Raw genomic sequence first — 15,467 nt, forward strand, 5'->3', positions numbered from 1 at the left:
CGGAGAAAGTGCCTTAGAGTCTGAGATAAAGAAGTACAAGGAACAATGTGAGTTATACCGTAAAGCAAATAGTTACGCGAAAACAGTTATTACAAGCACGATTACTGATTCGGTGTATCAGAAAATCATGGACAAGGAAACGGCCCATGATGCGTGGGAAGCATTAAAGCAACAGTTTGAAGCAACTTCAAAGGACCAGTTATTCAAGATCTGCACAGACTTTTTTGCGTTCCATTGGACTCACGGTGAAGATGTGTCTACACATGTAGCGAAATTGAAAAGTTTGTGGAATGAATTGAACAGTGGACTTAAGTTGAAAGGTGAACATACGTTACCGGAACTTTTATTGGTATGTAAAACTTTGCATATACTACCCGGTACATTTGAAACATTTCAGTCCAGTTGGATGCTTCTCACTAAAGATGTTCAAAAAACATTTGATGAATTAACAGTGCAGCTGTGTATGTTCGAGAGAAATTTTACAAAGAATTTAGACAGTGCAAAGGGAACTCAACAGGCGCTATTATTCAAATCAAATGAACAGAGTGGTAAGAAAGAACCAAGAAAACCGAAGAAAAGTGATGTGTGTAATTTTTGTAAACAAAAAGGCCATTGGGTAAAATCATGCAAAAAGTGGATCGCAAATGGAAGACCGGCCAAAAACAAGAGTATGACTGGAAGTGAAGTGCAAAGAAGTTCTAGTGAAGTGAATACAGCACTAATGTCAGTGTATGAAGAGGCCTACGTAACTCAAACGGATTCAACATCGTGGTGGGTAGACAACGGCGCTACTAGGCATGTTACAAATAGTCCCTGTTTCTTTACCGACTTTGAAATGTTTGATACCGGTAATCAGTGTAGTATTAAGGCAGCAGGTAAGGAAACATTGATGGCAGTGGGAAAAGGGTCTATTCAAGTTTTGTCAACTGTAAATGGGAAGAGTAAGGAAATAACATTAAAAGATGTGTGGTACGTTCCCAATATACGAACAAACTTGTTCTCAGTGTTAGCTGCTCAGGATAGAAATACCAAAAGCGAATTTAGGTCATCTGCTACAGAGTGCTCTCTTGTAATTAATAATGAAATGGTGATTCAAGGCTTTCGTGAAGTTAGATGTACATTATACAAAGCATGTATTAAACCAGTTAAACCAACAAGTGATACAAACATTGCTGTCGCAGACAGTTCATTGCTTCAGCTCTATCATGAAAGGTGGGGTCATCAGGACAAACGTCATATCAAAGTAATGATGAAAGATAGGTTAGGTATTACTGTTCAGTCAGGTAAAGAACTCTGTGAGCCTTGTATTTACGGTAAAGCTCATCGGTTGCCGTTTGGTAATAGAAAGCCAGCATCAAAACCTGGTGAGTTAATTTCAGCCGATGTTTGTGGACCATTTGATGAATCATTTCAAAAGAAACGGTACTTAGTGTTGTTTAAGGATAGCTACACGAAGTTTCGTTATGGTTATGTTGTTAAGCAGAAGTCGGAGGTAAAGAATGTTTTGAAAGACATGTTAGCACATGTAAAAACACTAGGGCACACTGTTCAGGAATTACTGAGTGATAATGGTGGTGAATTTGACAACGAAGAAGTTCGAGCAATTCTTAGAGCAAGTGGAATTGTTCAAAGGTTGACAGCCCCTTATACGCCTGAACAAAACGGTGAAAGCGAAAGGGAAATGCGTACAGTAGTGGAAATGGCCAGAACATTTAAGTATTCAAACCCAGAAGCAAATTTTCCTGCAGCAATTTGGGCGGAATTGGTTAGTACAGCTATTCATGTCCTGAATCGAACCGGGAAATCTTCGGTAGAAGGTGCAAGTCCTTATGAAGTATGGATGGGTAAAAAGCCAAGAATAAAGCACTTACGCATTGTAGGTTCAGTATGTTATGCCCATGTTCCAAAGGAAAAGCGAAGGAAAATGGACAGAAAAGCAATCAAAGGGTATCTCGTCGGATTCAATGGTGATGAAAGTTATAGAATTTGGGTCAAGGAAGAAAACAGACTGATTATATCCAGAGATGTAACATTTCAAGAGAAACCAAGTGGATGTGAAGAATACGTGCAAGTCCCGCTTCTAGATGAAAAGTCTGAGAAAACAAGTCATCACAACAACCAGGGAAAGAATTCTGAAGGATCAAAGGAAGAGGGAGAGAATCAGGAGTATAATACAGAGCGCAATGAAGACTTCCAGGATGAAGAAGAGACAGATGCAGAACAAGAAGGAGAATTTGTTAATGGCCCACGCCTTAGAGACCGTTCCAAGCTAAAACGACCAGAACGCTTTGATGATTTTGTCATGCAAGCAGAAGATTTTGTCAGTGAAATAAATACGCCAGAAACATATGAGGAAGCAGTAAGTAGCAAACAGAGTGCAGAATGGAAAAAGGCAATGCAAAGTGAAATCACTTCGTTAAAAGAGAACGAGACGTGGAAATTAACTGAATTGCCTGAAAATACTAAGGCTATCCCTTGTAAGTGGGTGTATCGGATAAAAACAAATTCGGACGGTACTATTGAAAAATACAAGGCAAGGCTAGTAGCAAAAGGTTTTAACCAACGTCAGGGTGTTGATTACAATCAAACCTTTAGTCCGGTTGCCAGGTTAGCTACAATACGAACATTGTTAAGTGTTGCTGCAAGCGAAAACATGTTTTTGACACAGTTCGATGTGTCGACTGCTTTTCTTTACGGAAAACTTGAGGAAGAAGTGTACATGCAACAGCCGAAAGGTTATAATGATGGTAGCAATCGTGTGTGCAAGCTCAAGCGGAGCCTATACGGACTGAAACAAGCTCCAAGGTCTTGGAATAAAAGATTCGGTGGGTTTTTGTTAAGTCTAGGGTTTGTAGTGAGTGAAGCAGATCCGTGCTTATATATTAGAAACAGTAATGGTAAGAAGCTTATAGTTGCACTCTATGTTGATGATGGACTTGTCGTGGCAACAGACAAGAGCGATTCAGATAGTTTTATTGAGAAACTAAAATCTGAATTCAAAGTTTCTGTGAAATCAGCATCTTACTTCCTTGGACTTGAAATAGAACGCTGGAGTGATGGTTCTATCAAAGTATGTCAGCAGGCGTTTGCAAGGAAAATCCTTAAAAGATTTAGGTTCGAAGAGTGTAAAGCAGTCTCAACACCAATGCTCAAGACATCTGATTTGCCAAAACAAGAGGCACAAGATGTTCAAGAAAATAAATTTCCTTATCGACAAGCAGTAGGAGCTCTGATGTACCTAATGGTTGGTACAAGACCAGATTTGGCGTTCAGTGTGGGAGTGCTGTCGAGATCATTAGAAAATCCATCTCAAGATGATGTTTTGAAAGTGAAAAGGGTTTTCCGTTATTTGGCTGGAACCATTACGCTCGGTATTCTTTACTCTCCAAATGCGAACAAAGGAGTTTTGGAATGCTTCAGCGACGCAGATTTTGGTGGATGCAGCAAAACGGGAAGGTCAACTTCAGGTGTGGTGGTGACTCATGCAGGAGGTGCCATTTCATGGCTTAGTCAGAGGCAAGGAGTGGTTGCTACTTCCACCACAGAGGCAGAAATTATAGCGGCTAGTGAAGCAGCTAAGGAGGCTATTTGGTTAAGCAGGCTCATTCGAGGAATTACTAAATTACAACATATTCCAATTGTTCAGGTGGACAATAGTGCAGCTGTAAAATTGGCAGAAAACCCGGAATTCCATCGAAGAACGAAGCATATAGATGTTAAGAACTTTTTCATTAGAGAAAAGGTTGTTGAAGGGAAACTAGCAGTACAGCAAATTGGTACACAGGAACAGGTAGCGGACATTATGACGAAACCACTAACAAAGATTCGGTTGCAAATTTTGATTAGTAAAATGGGATTAGTATAAAAAAAAACTGCTAGATTTCTTCTGTCTGAATGTCTTTATATATATGTGTGTGTCTTTAATTAAAACTCTTAATTAACATGGGAGAGTGTTGAAGTAACCAAACTGTTAATTAAAGTTAACATCTGTTGTTTTTGGTTGAGTTACTGTTCAGTAGGGTAACGTACTCTAGTAACCTACCCGGAAGAATAGATTATGATGTAGGTTCAAAAACAGAAGAAGCGGATATATTGAGTAGTGTGCTTTTCAATTAACGTTGTTTTAGTTTATGTTTCTTTTATTTCTGAGTGTACGTATTTAAACAATAAAATCCATATAATAAGAGATAAAAGACTAGTTAAATTTATCATATATATGAAGCAAAAATATTCTAAAGCAAAAGAATAGGAAGACGAAAGACTTTGGGAGGCAAATTACACATCTACATCGTCATCGCCTACACTAACACTGTCCTCACCATATTCATTTAAACAGTTAAAACATTCAGTTTCTTGGCACACACCACAAGCAATAGTATATGGAAGGGCATGCTTTCTGCAAGTACAATACGTCCTTGCACATCCGGTAGCGCAGTTGCAATGAACAATGGTGAGCAAATTCCATACCCATCAAACACGATGGTTGATGTGCCATTTTTACGAACCGTATACTCAGCAAATGATGCAGCGATATTGTCGTACGAACTGCCTTTACACCATGGTAGTCTATGTAACTGAGATCCTCCGTCTAAGACATACAGAATATTGTCTGGCTCCGTTTCCTCATATTGTGCGGTCTGCTGCTTGCTGAACTCTAGTATCGCACGGGCCAGTGGGGCTTTGTCTGCCTTACGCATCATGCTGGGTGACTCAAATAAAGCTGGTGGGTAGGCACATAATTCATGCGCTAAGGTCTCCTCTAAAGATGTGCTGCCTGTATTAGCGACAACTAACAGTCTTTGAAACAAAAGATTCGAATCGACGGAGATATCGCTGCTGATTTTAACACTACTCGGAGATGCTGGAGTTTTGACTTTATCTGCAGGTTTCCACTTCACAGTGAACAGGTCTTTCCCAGATAGTTTCTTCGCAAGCCCTTCTCCAACTAAAAATAAATTATGGATGTTGACTGAGGAATCCGCTGTGACGCCAGTGGCAATGTTTCTCAACGATTTGTCTCCGTCAAGTGGTAAAATGGGCTGCAGTCCTGCAAGAATGCGACGTGTGTCACTGATATCACGTGACATTCTTGACGTTTCGGCTTCTTTATGTTTTCGCTAGTGACATATGCTGTATGAGTAAGAGTTTGCATCGCCAGATTGTACTCGGAGCATTCTGGCATTGAGAGCACCAACAAAGATCGTTGCATCTCCGACATTCCACTCCCAAGGGTTAGACCTCCAGTGGATTTTAGCGATCTCATCAGAACCTGCTCTATGACTAGATCAGAGGACAACCCAGCCCAATAACGGTTGCTTCTTCTAATAACTCCGAACCGATATTGAAAGCTTTCGTGAACTGTTGGATTAACCGATGGCAGCGTTAACATTGTTTGCAGGTACAAGCACGTCGGCTTCAAATAATTGAAGTGTCCTGCTGCAGCGAATATGGGAATGCACTCTGCTATAGCATCAAGGTGATCCTCCCAGCTTCCTGTTCGATCTGCTGCCACAAATTTCCTTGCTGTAGTCAACATGCGCTGGTATGCAAGCCACAACTGACTTGCTTTTGATGTGTTAATAAGTTCTGACTTTCGTGCTTCTATTTTTTCTCGGGCTTCTTGAAGAAGAGGTGAAGAACTAGTTCCAGTTACAGTAATCTCACCCGACATCAGACTCTGGTAGAGAGAGTAAACAACGTTGATAGCTCTGTGTGTTCTGTTGTCGGTCTCCAGAAAAACATTTTCCACAAGCAATGCACTTAATGCGAGGTCAACCATCATGTGCGCACGTAAGGCTCTTGCTACGGACTTCCCACTTAACATATGTACAACCGAATTTTCTCCATAAACCTCATGCAAGATTTCACGTAAGCCTGAACCATCCATCAGGAAACCAATTGCTCCTAGAAGGTTCATCAGAGTATGAAATGAGCCCAACAGGAGAACCGTGTCCTTAATACTGGTGTTATGTGCTCGGTCATCCAGGATACGTGAAGCTTTCCAAAACAGTGGTTGTCTAAGGTGATGATTGGTGTGACTTTATATTTTCTCGCAAGATTATTCAGGTACACTAAAGTGGAATAGATGCATGACATTTCAGATGGATGGAAGTCAATAATCGGTAAGCAAAGAACAGTGGATTTCCCTGAATGCTGAAGAGATGGATCTGCGTGAACGGCCTGCATCATTCCTGACCAGTTTGGTGTGCGTGACGGAAAGTGCCAGGAAAGTTTCCACAAAATATCCAGGGAGCTTTCGTTCGGTGATAGTGCTGTTACCAGTTCACAGTTGACCTTTTCAAGAATAGCCCTGGCTTCAGTGTATACGTGAATGGGAACACTGGCAAGGGACTTCACATCAGCATCAGAGACGGACTTCCGAAGAATGGTTAGACTGGTAGTAGTGAATGGAGTAATGTCCGCCAACATTTCCATACCATGGAATGTGCCTAAACCACTCAGCGTTTGGAGATTATGGTCTACATTATCCGCTGCAAAGAGGAGAGTCTGGTCTGCTGGCATTTCGATCACACGATTACCAAATGTACTTGCAGCACAGCGTTCAAACCGCTGAACTTCCGCGTATGAAGAGCAAAATCCCAGGTGATGCAGCGTGACAATCAGGTATTTCGATCGATAGTGGTGGTAGCTGCACAGCAACACCTAACTGCAGAGGAGCTAACATATCTCTTGGTCTGGCTGCTTGTATCAAACACTGGCCAATCGATGCTATTTTGGTTTCATTGTCCTTTCCGGCAAAAAGTGTGGCATAGAATAGTTTAAGGCTAGGTACTGAAGGAATTCCTGAATGGTCAAGTCGCTGGGTGAAGGATATGTATCACTTCCAGTTTGTAATTTGGATTTTATGTCGCTTTTGATCAGTCGAGCTACGGTTTCTATTATTCTATTTTTTTTCCTTTTCTTCATCATACTCTCGTGGTAAATCACGATATGCCCGTAGAATGTGATTGGCAGTTTCTCGAAGTGTAATGAAGTCGTTTTTTCCACTGTCACTAGAAATTATAATTTTTTCACCGAAGTACACCATTAGTTGACGCTTCATGTGCCGTCTGTCATATGCAATGTGATCAGTCCCTACAAGAAATGTGCCCATTTTTGTAACAAGTTCTCCCACAGTTAGTTGCTCATCATCGTGCTCTTCCAAATAACTACAGATGCGCTGAAATGCTCGGATTCTCTCATAGGTCGGCCAGCCCGGAAATTTTTTGACGCTGACTGATTATCGGTGCAGTATTGTTGAGGAATTGCTTTACCTGTTCGAACGTTGATACTACATGATCTGTGATAGACACAATCTCCTGCATGAAAATCAGATGAGAAGTATTCAATTCGACCTCGGACAGTTTGTGACCCGGTATCGTTTCGTTTATTGCAACACTTTAAAATGTTGTGTGGCAATGCTTGTGTTTTCACTCGCACATTTTCTGATTTCAACACGTGACGGTCATCAAATAAGACAGGCGTTCCGCTATTGAAGGACCCATCTGACGAGCGAGTAACTCGTTTTTGAATCGGCGATGACGTTTTCCTTTTTAGGGCAATCGCAATATCTTTTTTATCAATATAACGTTTGCGACAAGAGACATGAACCACCATACTTGTAGCGGTGAGAATGTTACTACCGCGAGCCTTACTGGCATTGTTCACTCCTTCACCTCCCTTTTCTTGAAGTGTGATGAGGTTATCGTCAGGATCTAGGCTTCTGCAGATGATACTCAAACGTGTAAGGGAATCAGCCATGGTTCTTCAGTGACTAAGTTCATGCAAAACTATGATATGTAGAAAAGCTTATGGAACCCCATTTCCAACGGTGTATCGTTTGTGCCTTCTATACCCAACGATTATCAGGGTTGCCAGAGCCCAAGAAAGGTAAAAGTGTATATTTTTCCAATTTTTTAAAGGTTTCTTCTTCTTCTTTTTCTATAGGTTGGGCACAGGGGGCACAAACAATACGTCGTTGGCAAGGTGGTTCCATAAGCTTTCCAACGCGGTATGCTTGATGTCTCTGTGACAATTAGGGAGGATGCTAGATCTAAGAAACAGAAGTTAGACCACAGTAAAAAATATACAGTGACCCTCCTTGGTCCGCGGTTCCGAATTTTTATCTCCCTTACTGTTGAACGTACGTCCTTCATTTTTTAATATTATTGTTACCAATGTCTGGTCTACGTGTAGGAATTTTTCTGCCGGCATATGAGGACGCACAGTGTTGCCAGGGTCCAAGAAATATCAATTAAAAAAACAAAAATCGATTTTCCTCTTCTTCTTCTTCTTCTTCTACGGGTTGGGCATGATGGGTACAAAAGTCACTTCGTTGGAATTTGTGGTCTATGAGCGTTTCAACGAGGTATTATTTATGTCTCTGTGTCAATTAAGAGGGTTACTAGAGCCACCAACGTAAAGGTCTACGATTTTTTCGAAAAACCATGGTCCGCCATTTTGAAACCGTTTTGGGGGGTGTTTTCGTGGTCCGATTTCGTCGGATTTTGAATATGTTATTCAGTAGTAATTCCTGAATCGAAAACTGTTTAAAAAGCTTGTGTTGCAATTTTGCCCAGGTTGAGGGTAAAATTGCTCTAGATTTCCTGGACTAATACTCGCATACTCAGAGTTTCTGCAGGAATGAGTGTTACGGATGTAGTTCTAAGCTTCTATACAAGATGTCACTACCAGTTTAGCTTTAGGTTTTCATGCATCTCACAAACCAAGTCCTATTCATTATTATTATTATATATAACGTATAAAATATTATATTGTCGTATATGCATAAAGTTAAGAAAAGAAAAAAACTGTATAAGTTACGTATAGCTTGTATAAAATGATATTAGTCTAGGATTGGCAGTCAATAGATGTTAAGTATAGTCATTTTAAACTCTACGCTTTTCTCGTTTCTTTTTGTCCCTATTTGGAAGATCTTATGTAACTTCCCCTTTCAGTTTCCAAATTTTCTTTTAATGCCCTGATGATGGAAACAGAATAGTTTCCGAAATATGACTACTGGTTTTTACGTGTTTTTTGAGAGCAGTTAAAGTTTTCTAATCGATTTTTATTATTTTTCTTGCGTTTGGATTAAAAAAAAACTCTTTTCTTTTATGTCTCAGCAATATTGTTGCTCATGAAGTCATGTTGCGCAGATTAAAGAATTAATTTGATGCATTGTAAAAAATGTGAAATAAGCACTCCATGATCTTATGGTCAGCTTTTCAATGTGGAAAAGGTAAAAAAGCATTTTTTAACAACACTTTGAAATAAATGTCATATAGTCTTTTTTATAAACTTTACTTTTAAAAACAGAAAAAAAATTATTTTTGATTGATTGATTGATTGATTTTTAGTTTAGTTTTGGAAAAGTTTTCATATATATCTACTGTATATACTCATATATATACTGTATATACTAGCGTTGATTACCTGCTTCGCTGGGTTGAAATAAAACGGCATCGGAAGTGTAGCTGCTCGTCTCAACGACCCCAAAAACTATAGATTCGACACTGATATCGGTTATTTTCAATCATTTTTATATATCTCCTCCTCGCCCAACTTCCGGGGATGAATTTGGTTTTAAGCGGCATCGGAAGTGTCACTATTCATCTCAGCGACCTCGGAAACTATGGAGTCGACACTAATATAGATCATTTTCGATCACTTTTAAATATCTTCCCCTGCCCTTTTGCACCGTCAAAGTGGAAACGATTAAAAAAAAAAAAAAAAAACGCTCCCAGGCCCGAACCTCATCTATGTTGAATATTTGATTGAGATCGGTTGGGTGGTTCAAGAGTTATAAAGTCACAAACATAGTTACTTTCATTTTTATATACTGTGTATATACTCGTAGATAGATATATACAAGCATTTCAACTTATATTCTTCTTTTGACTTTTCCTTACATTATTTTAACCTAAGAAGAAATTCAATGTAAAACCACACTCAAGAATTCTAACTACATTCTATTTACAGATTTCTGTAATTCCTAGATTTTTTTCTTTTTTTTTTAACTTCCAAAATTTTTGACTCTGCCCTGGAGTCTTGGTCACAGAGGATAAAACCAGGAAGAAAAAGAATAGAAACATCAAGGAATAAAAATGGAACAGACTTACAAAGGGAAGAGCTGTGTAGTACAGAAACACGTTGTAAAGTACGTCAATATTCCCCAGATGAAGTGGATGCAAGTACACAATATACACAATACGTTTAATTTAATACGTGTATACAAAATACAGTTTTCGTACAGCCTTAAAAAACCCCAAAACTTTAGAAAAGAATATTACACAAATTAAAAGTTATTACACGGATCTCAATGAAGAAGTCTGTATTTATGAAATAAAATGCAGTTGCTAAGAGAGTTACATAGGCAAAATGAAAATAAATAAATAAATAAATAAATAAAAGTCCGAGTAAAGAAACATATTGGAAGTTCAAAAGCGGAAAATTCGGCGTCAGGCTTATTGAAATATTTAAAAGAAACACAACACAGGGTAGAAGATTCAAAAATTTTATTTGGAGCTAGAAATGATGTAGAGAGCCTGTTTTTTGAAAATTTATTTATTCATTTAATAAAAATGAAATTAAATTCAGATAAGGGATGCTTGAGTGACGAATGGGAGGCGGAATAATTACAAAATTTTCACAGCATTGATATAACAATAAAAATAATAACGTAAGTTGGCAACCTTCCAACAAGGAACAAGAAAGGCGCACAAATTGACTCTGCCATATTTTAGTTCACATCATCTTCATCTGGAGATTACTGAAAGACTTGACACAACTCTTCCCTTGGTAGTCCATTCCAGTTTTATTCCTTGATGTTTCTATTCGTCCTTCGTGACCAAGACTCCAGGAGAGAGTCGAAAGCTTGGAAGTTTAAAGATAATTCAGAAATTACAGAAATCCGTAAGTAGAATGATAAGAAAGAAAACATTCCCTCACATGACTTGACGAAGATGCAGGACACTAGCTACCAAAGTTATTATAACAAATATTGGAAATTGAACACATGCTAAGTTATTTTTATACCTTTAATCATTCATCAATGGGTAAGTATCACAAACTGTACTTTCGATGCTGTTTACTTTCGTTAATTCTCACACAACTATACAATCAGAATTTAAACTGGTGATAGTCCTTTTAGCGAAATAGTGAAAGTAGTATATTTAGCTAAGATTTTCATTATCATTTTCGTGTAAATACGAAAACTTTCTAAACGCCACTTTCACAAAAGGGTGAAAATGAATCTCAGAAAAAAATAAAAATAATCAAAGCTGGAATTATATTTGCTAAGCGAAGTAAGAAAATATTAAATGCTTTTTGATAATTTTTCGTGAGGGTTGATTGGTTGATTGTTTAACGTTGAACGTTTCCTTTCAACACAAGACTATATGAGGTGAAGCTTACTGTTTAAAGTAAAACTGAAATTCGGGTTTGTGTCCAAAGGAAGTATCTCACGCGGAAATTAGACCCAGATCTAAGCGCACAGTAAACGCACGTTCGCCTCTCGGTTACAAACGGCAACTTTTATTTGTTTTAAATACTGATGAATTAAATCTTGAATATAAGTTTTATGTAGATATCTGTTTTGCACTAAACTATAGGATTATAATAGTAAGAGCTACTTTAGTGGGGAAGCGTTTGACGAGATCCTGAGGCGAGCCTTCTCTGTTAATTTTCGTATATTTCACTTGCTGCACTTTAATTGCCACACTATTTCAAATGATTATTTATTTATTAATCATCTGAAATGATCGTTCTTCACATGTTTAAGGAAAATGTTTGAGTTGAATATTTGGACTTCCTTTTTTTTCTTAAAATACGCATATCAGTCAAAGTGTAATACCAAAAGCTCAAGTCAGTCCAGGTGCTATGCTCAAAATTTCATTATAATAATTCAATCATTTTCTCACTTTCGGTAGTGAAAAAATACAATATTATAGGAAATATCTCTCTTCTCTCACTTAAGATTAGGATTAGGAATATGAGGGATGATTTCTCTCGGCAATCACACTATCAGAAGAAAGGGAAGGAAGAAAGGATGCAACATGGGACCCATAAGTTAGGTACCATCCCACCATTTGCCTGGTATGAATGGGGAAAACCTCACTCAGAATATCTGACCTGAAAAAGCTTTTACACGTTTTCTACCGAGTGTCCCCACCGGGAAGAGAACCTGGGACCGCTCGCACCCTCCATTAGAAACAAAATTTGAGAAAACACTGGGACACATGTCCGTTTATATGTACAGATTTTCATTTACCTAACTTGAGGGGTTCATAAGATACTAAATATTCGGCTGAAAATTTGAATCCCTTCTTCCCCATTAGGAAAAGCAGTTTAATCAAAATCCATGACAAAAATCCAGTTCAAGGTAGGTACTATATTCACAAATTTCTTTCAAACCATTCAGATGTTTCCGTGATGCAATCATGAACAACAAAGAGTGTCGATTTCAATGTGTCGAATATATACGTCGGAGAGCTCCCCCCTCCCCCCCCCAAAAAAAAAAAACAGAAACATAATGTTGAGCGGATTATCGATGTAGTTACTAAGTGCCATTAGTATGGGATATCTTACATCAATCTGCAAGTTGGCATTATTCTATGCTGAGTGGTTCGTACGTAGTATTGTATTGTTTTTGGTGCTGCGGCAAGAGTTCGACGATTTTGGATTGATTGTTAAGAAGGCAGACCACAAGGAGCAAAGCAGTTGTGTTAAATTTTGTTTCTTGTTGAAATAAAGCTGCAGCTGAAACCGTTGTTATGCTTTGCAAAGTTTTTAATAATATTGCTTTGGGAAAGACACAAATCTACAAGTGATTTTCCCTCTTCAGAGATGGCAATATGTCAACTGAAAACTTACTATGGCATGGTCTTCCTTTGACAGGAAGAAATGGAGAAAACATTCGAAAAGTTCGAGATGTCATTAACGAAGATCATCGAGGAAATTTCTAAGAAAGGAGTATTGTCCTAGAGTATCTGTCCCAAATTTTAACTGACGATTTGAAGATGAGACGGGTTTCGGTGAAATTAGTGTCTTGCTTGCTGTCAGAGGAGCAGAGGAACATTCGAGTGAATTTCACGAATTCACTAAACTACGTATTTATCCAAATTTTCTCAAACAAATTGTAACTGGGGATGAGTCCTGGTGCTACGGATACGATCCTAAATCAAAACAAATTTCCAGCCAGAGGAAAACTCCAAATTCACCATGTTTTAAGAAAGTATGTCAAGTTCGATCGAATGTGAAACCACGACAATGCCCCAGCCCGCACGGGCATGTCAATGCGACAGTTCTTGGCAAAGAACAACATGGTGATTGTGCCTCATTCGCCGTACTCAACCAATTTAGGGCCCTGTAACTGTTTTTTTTGTTCCCACGACCTAAGAAGAATTTGGAAGAAAAGCGATTCAATGACGTCAATTAGGTAAAAGACACTAGGAAAAAAAAAAAAACTTGAACATTATTGCGCCAGAAGAGTTTCGATACTATTTTCAACAGTGTGGAAAAACGTTAAAATAAGTGCATATAAGTACTTGGACAATATTTTGAAGGTGATTAGAATAATGCACATGCAGGCATGCGTACCTAAATGTACTTTAAAATGTACCTAAACGATGTACATGTAAGCAAAAATAAAACAAGGTGAAAAAATTCCGGTTTTTTTAGATATACCTTCTTATATATATATACACACACACAATGCTTCACTCTTTCTTCTTGCACAATTTTCAAAAACACTATGCTTACCTTTCCGCTCATTTTTAATGAGTTTATATGCGGAGTTTCATCTTTCTAACTTGAAGTGCTCGTGAAATACTATATTTTTGGCATAAATATTGAAGAACCTATTAGAATATATATACATATTAATCAAAGTGACATGATCTAATGGTAGTTCTGTTCAAAAACTATATTCAAAACTATTCAAAAACTCAGATTTCAAACTATTCAGCCATCTTTTTAGAATGCGATCCTAAACAAGATCACTTTCAATTATATATATATATATATATATATATATATATATATATATTACAGAAAGCAAATAAAATTAAATACGTAAAAGAAAAGAAAATTAAACATAAACAATACATACAATTTATCAATGTCTACACGTTGAACTTCCAAATGTACAATGTTAAATATTATTAAGTAAACATTTTATTCTACATGTCTTATTGATTTTACATGTATTCAAAGAATTCCGATAATAATAGGCTAGAAAATATAGAAAGGAATCTAAATTATTTTTACAAAATTGCTAACGATTGGAATGCTGAAAATAAGTAAAAAGTATTTTTAAAAAAATGTGTATATATATATACTATACTATATACATACTAGCATATATACTAGCATACCGAAATGAAATTTTCAATCAACATCTATCGCGTATATGATTTTAGTAACTATTCAAAACACTTTCAATGTAACAAGTTCCAAACCTGATTCGCCTTACATACTGTATCTCTAACTAAATTACTGTTACGTTTTTTATCTTTTGATATATAAAAACATAGCCCGCTGACTTCATATATATATATATCACTCGTTATTAACATTTATCAATCTAATCTAATAGAGTAATATTTAACTATCAATTCTATCAAGCGCACAGTTTCCAATAGATTTTATAAATTTTACTCGTATTTTAGCCTTAAGTAGAGCCTATATACAATAAAGAAAACTACATTTTCCCCGCTTTACAATATATAGTTTTACCTCCATTGTATATGTCCTCGAATACGCAGTTGAACTTTCGTGTTATTTTGAATGTAAATAAAATGTTACCTGCTATCCCCTAGTGTAAAGAATTGTTACTATGAAGTTACTGCCGCAGTATGCGAAAATAAACACTCGCAAAATAAATAAAAATATATATATGCTAGTGTTTTCGATTCAATTATAACATTGCATTTACTGAAGATATGATACTTTCAGAATAAATATTATATTAGTTTCAATATAATACTTTGATTGCGGCATTATGCTTTACCACTGATGAAGTTAATCAGATAAAACGTATTTACTTAAAAAATAAATGTGACTTAAATCGAACTATTGTTTCTGCACCTACGTACTAACTTGTTTAAAACCACAGATGTAGTATCTGGAATCGTAAAATTTTATTGAGACCAGAAGTAACGAAATTGGATTGAAAAGATACGTAGTTTTTAGTTAAAAGTGTCAGTTCCTCTTACCTGATTCATCCAATAAAGTGTACATCCGCAAACAGTCTCGAAGTTGTAATTCTCCACTTATGTTGTCTCATTACAGTTCTTTCTTGCTGCAGATATCGAAGACTACGCTTCTAAGAACTACATACTGACGATTTCTTCAATTCCTGAAGTTTAGTTTTAAGAAAACAATCGTTATGCAGGGTGGGACAAATAAAAGTGGCCCGGAGAACAGAGTTCCACGGTACAAAGAAACACAGCAAAAGAAAGGAAATAGTT

The 15,467-nt window shown here is 37.3% G+C and overlaps 1 protein-coding gene across 1 annotated transcript in view; it reads left to right on the forward strand.

Moving 5' to 3' along the window:
• The window catches only part of Sytalpha (Synaptotagmin alpha), a 282,148-nt gene that overhangs the window by 243,475 nt on the left and 23,206 nt on the right, over positions 1-15,467 (forward strand). The window lies entirely within an intron of this gene.

This window comes from Thermobia domestica, chromosome 2 (genome assembly GCF_964235325.1).
Source record: "Thermobia domestica chromosome 2, izTheDome1.hap1.1, whole genome shotgun sequence".
In the NCBI taxonomy this organism is placed as follows: domain Eukaryota; kingdom Metazoa; phylum Arthropoda; class Insecta; order Zygentoma; family Lepismatidae; genus Thermobia; species Thermobia domestica.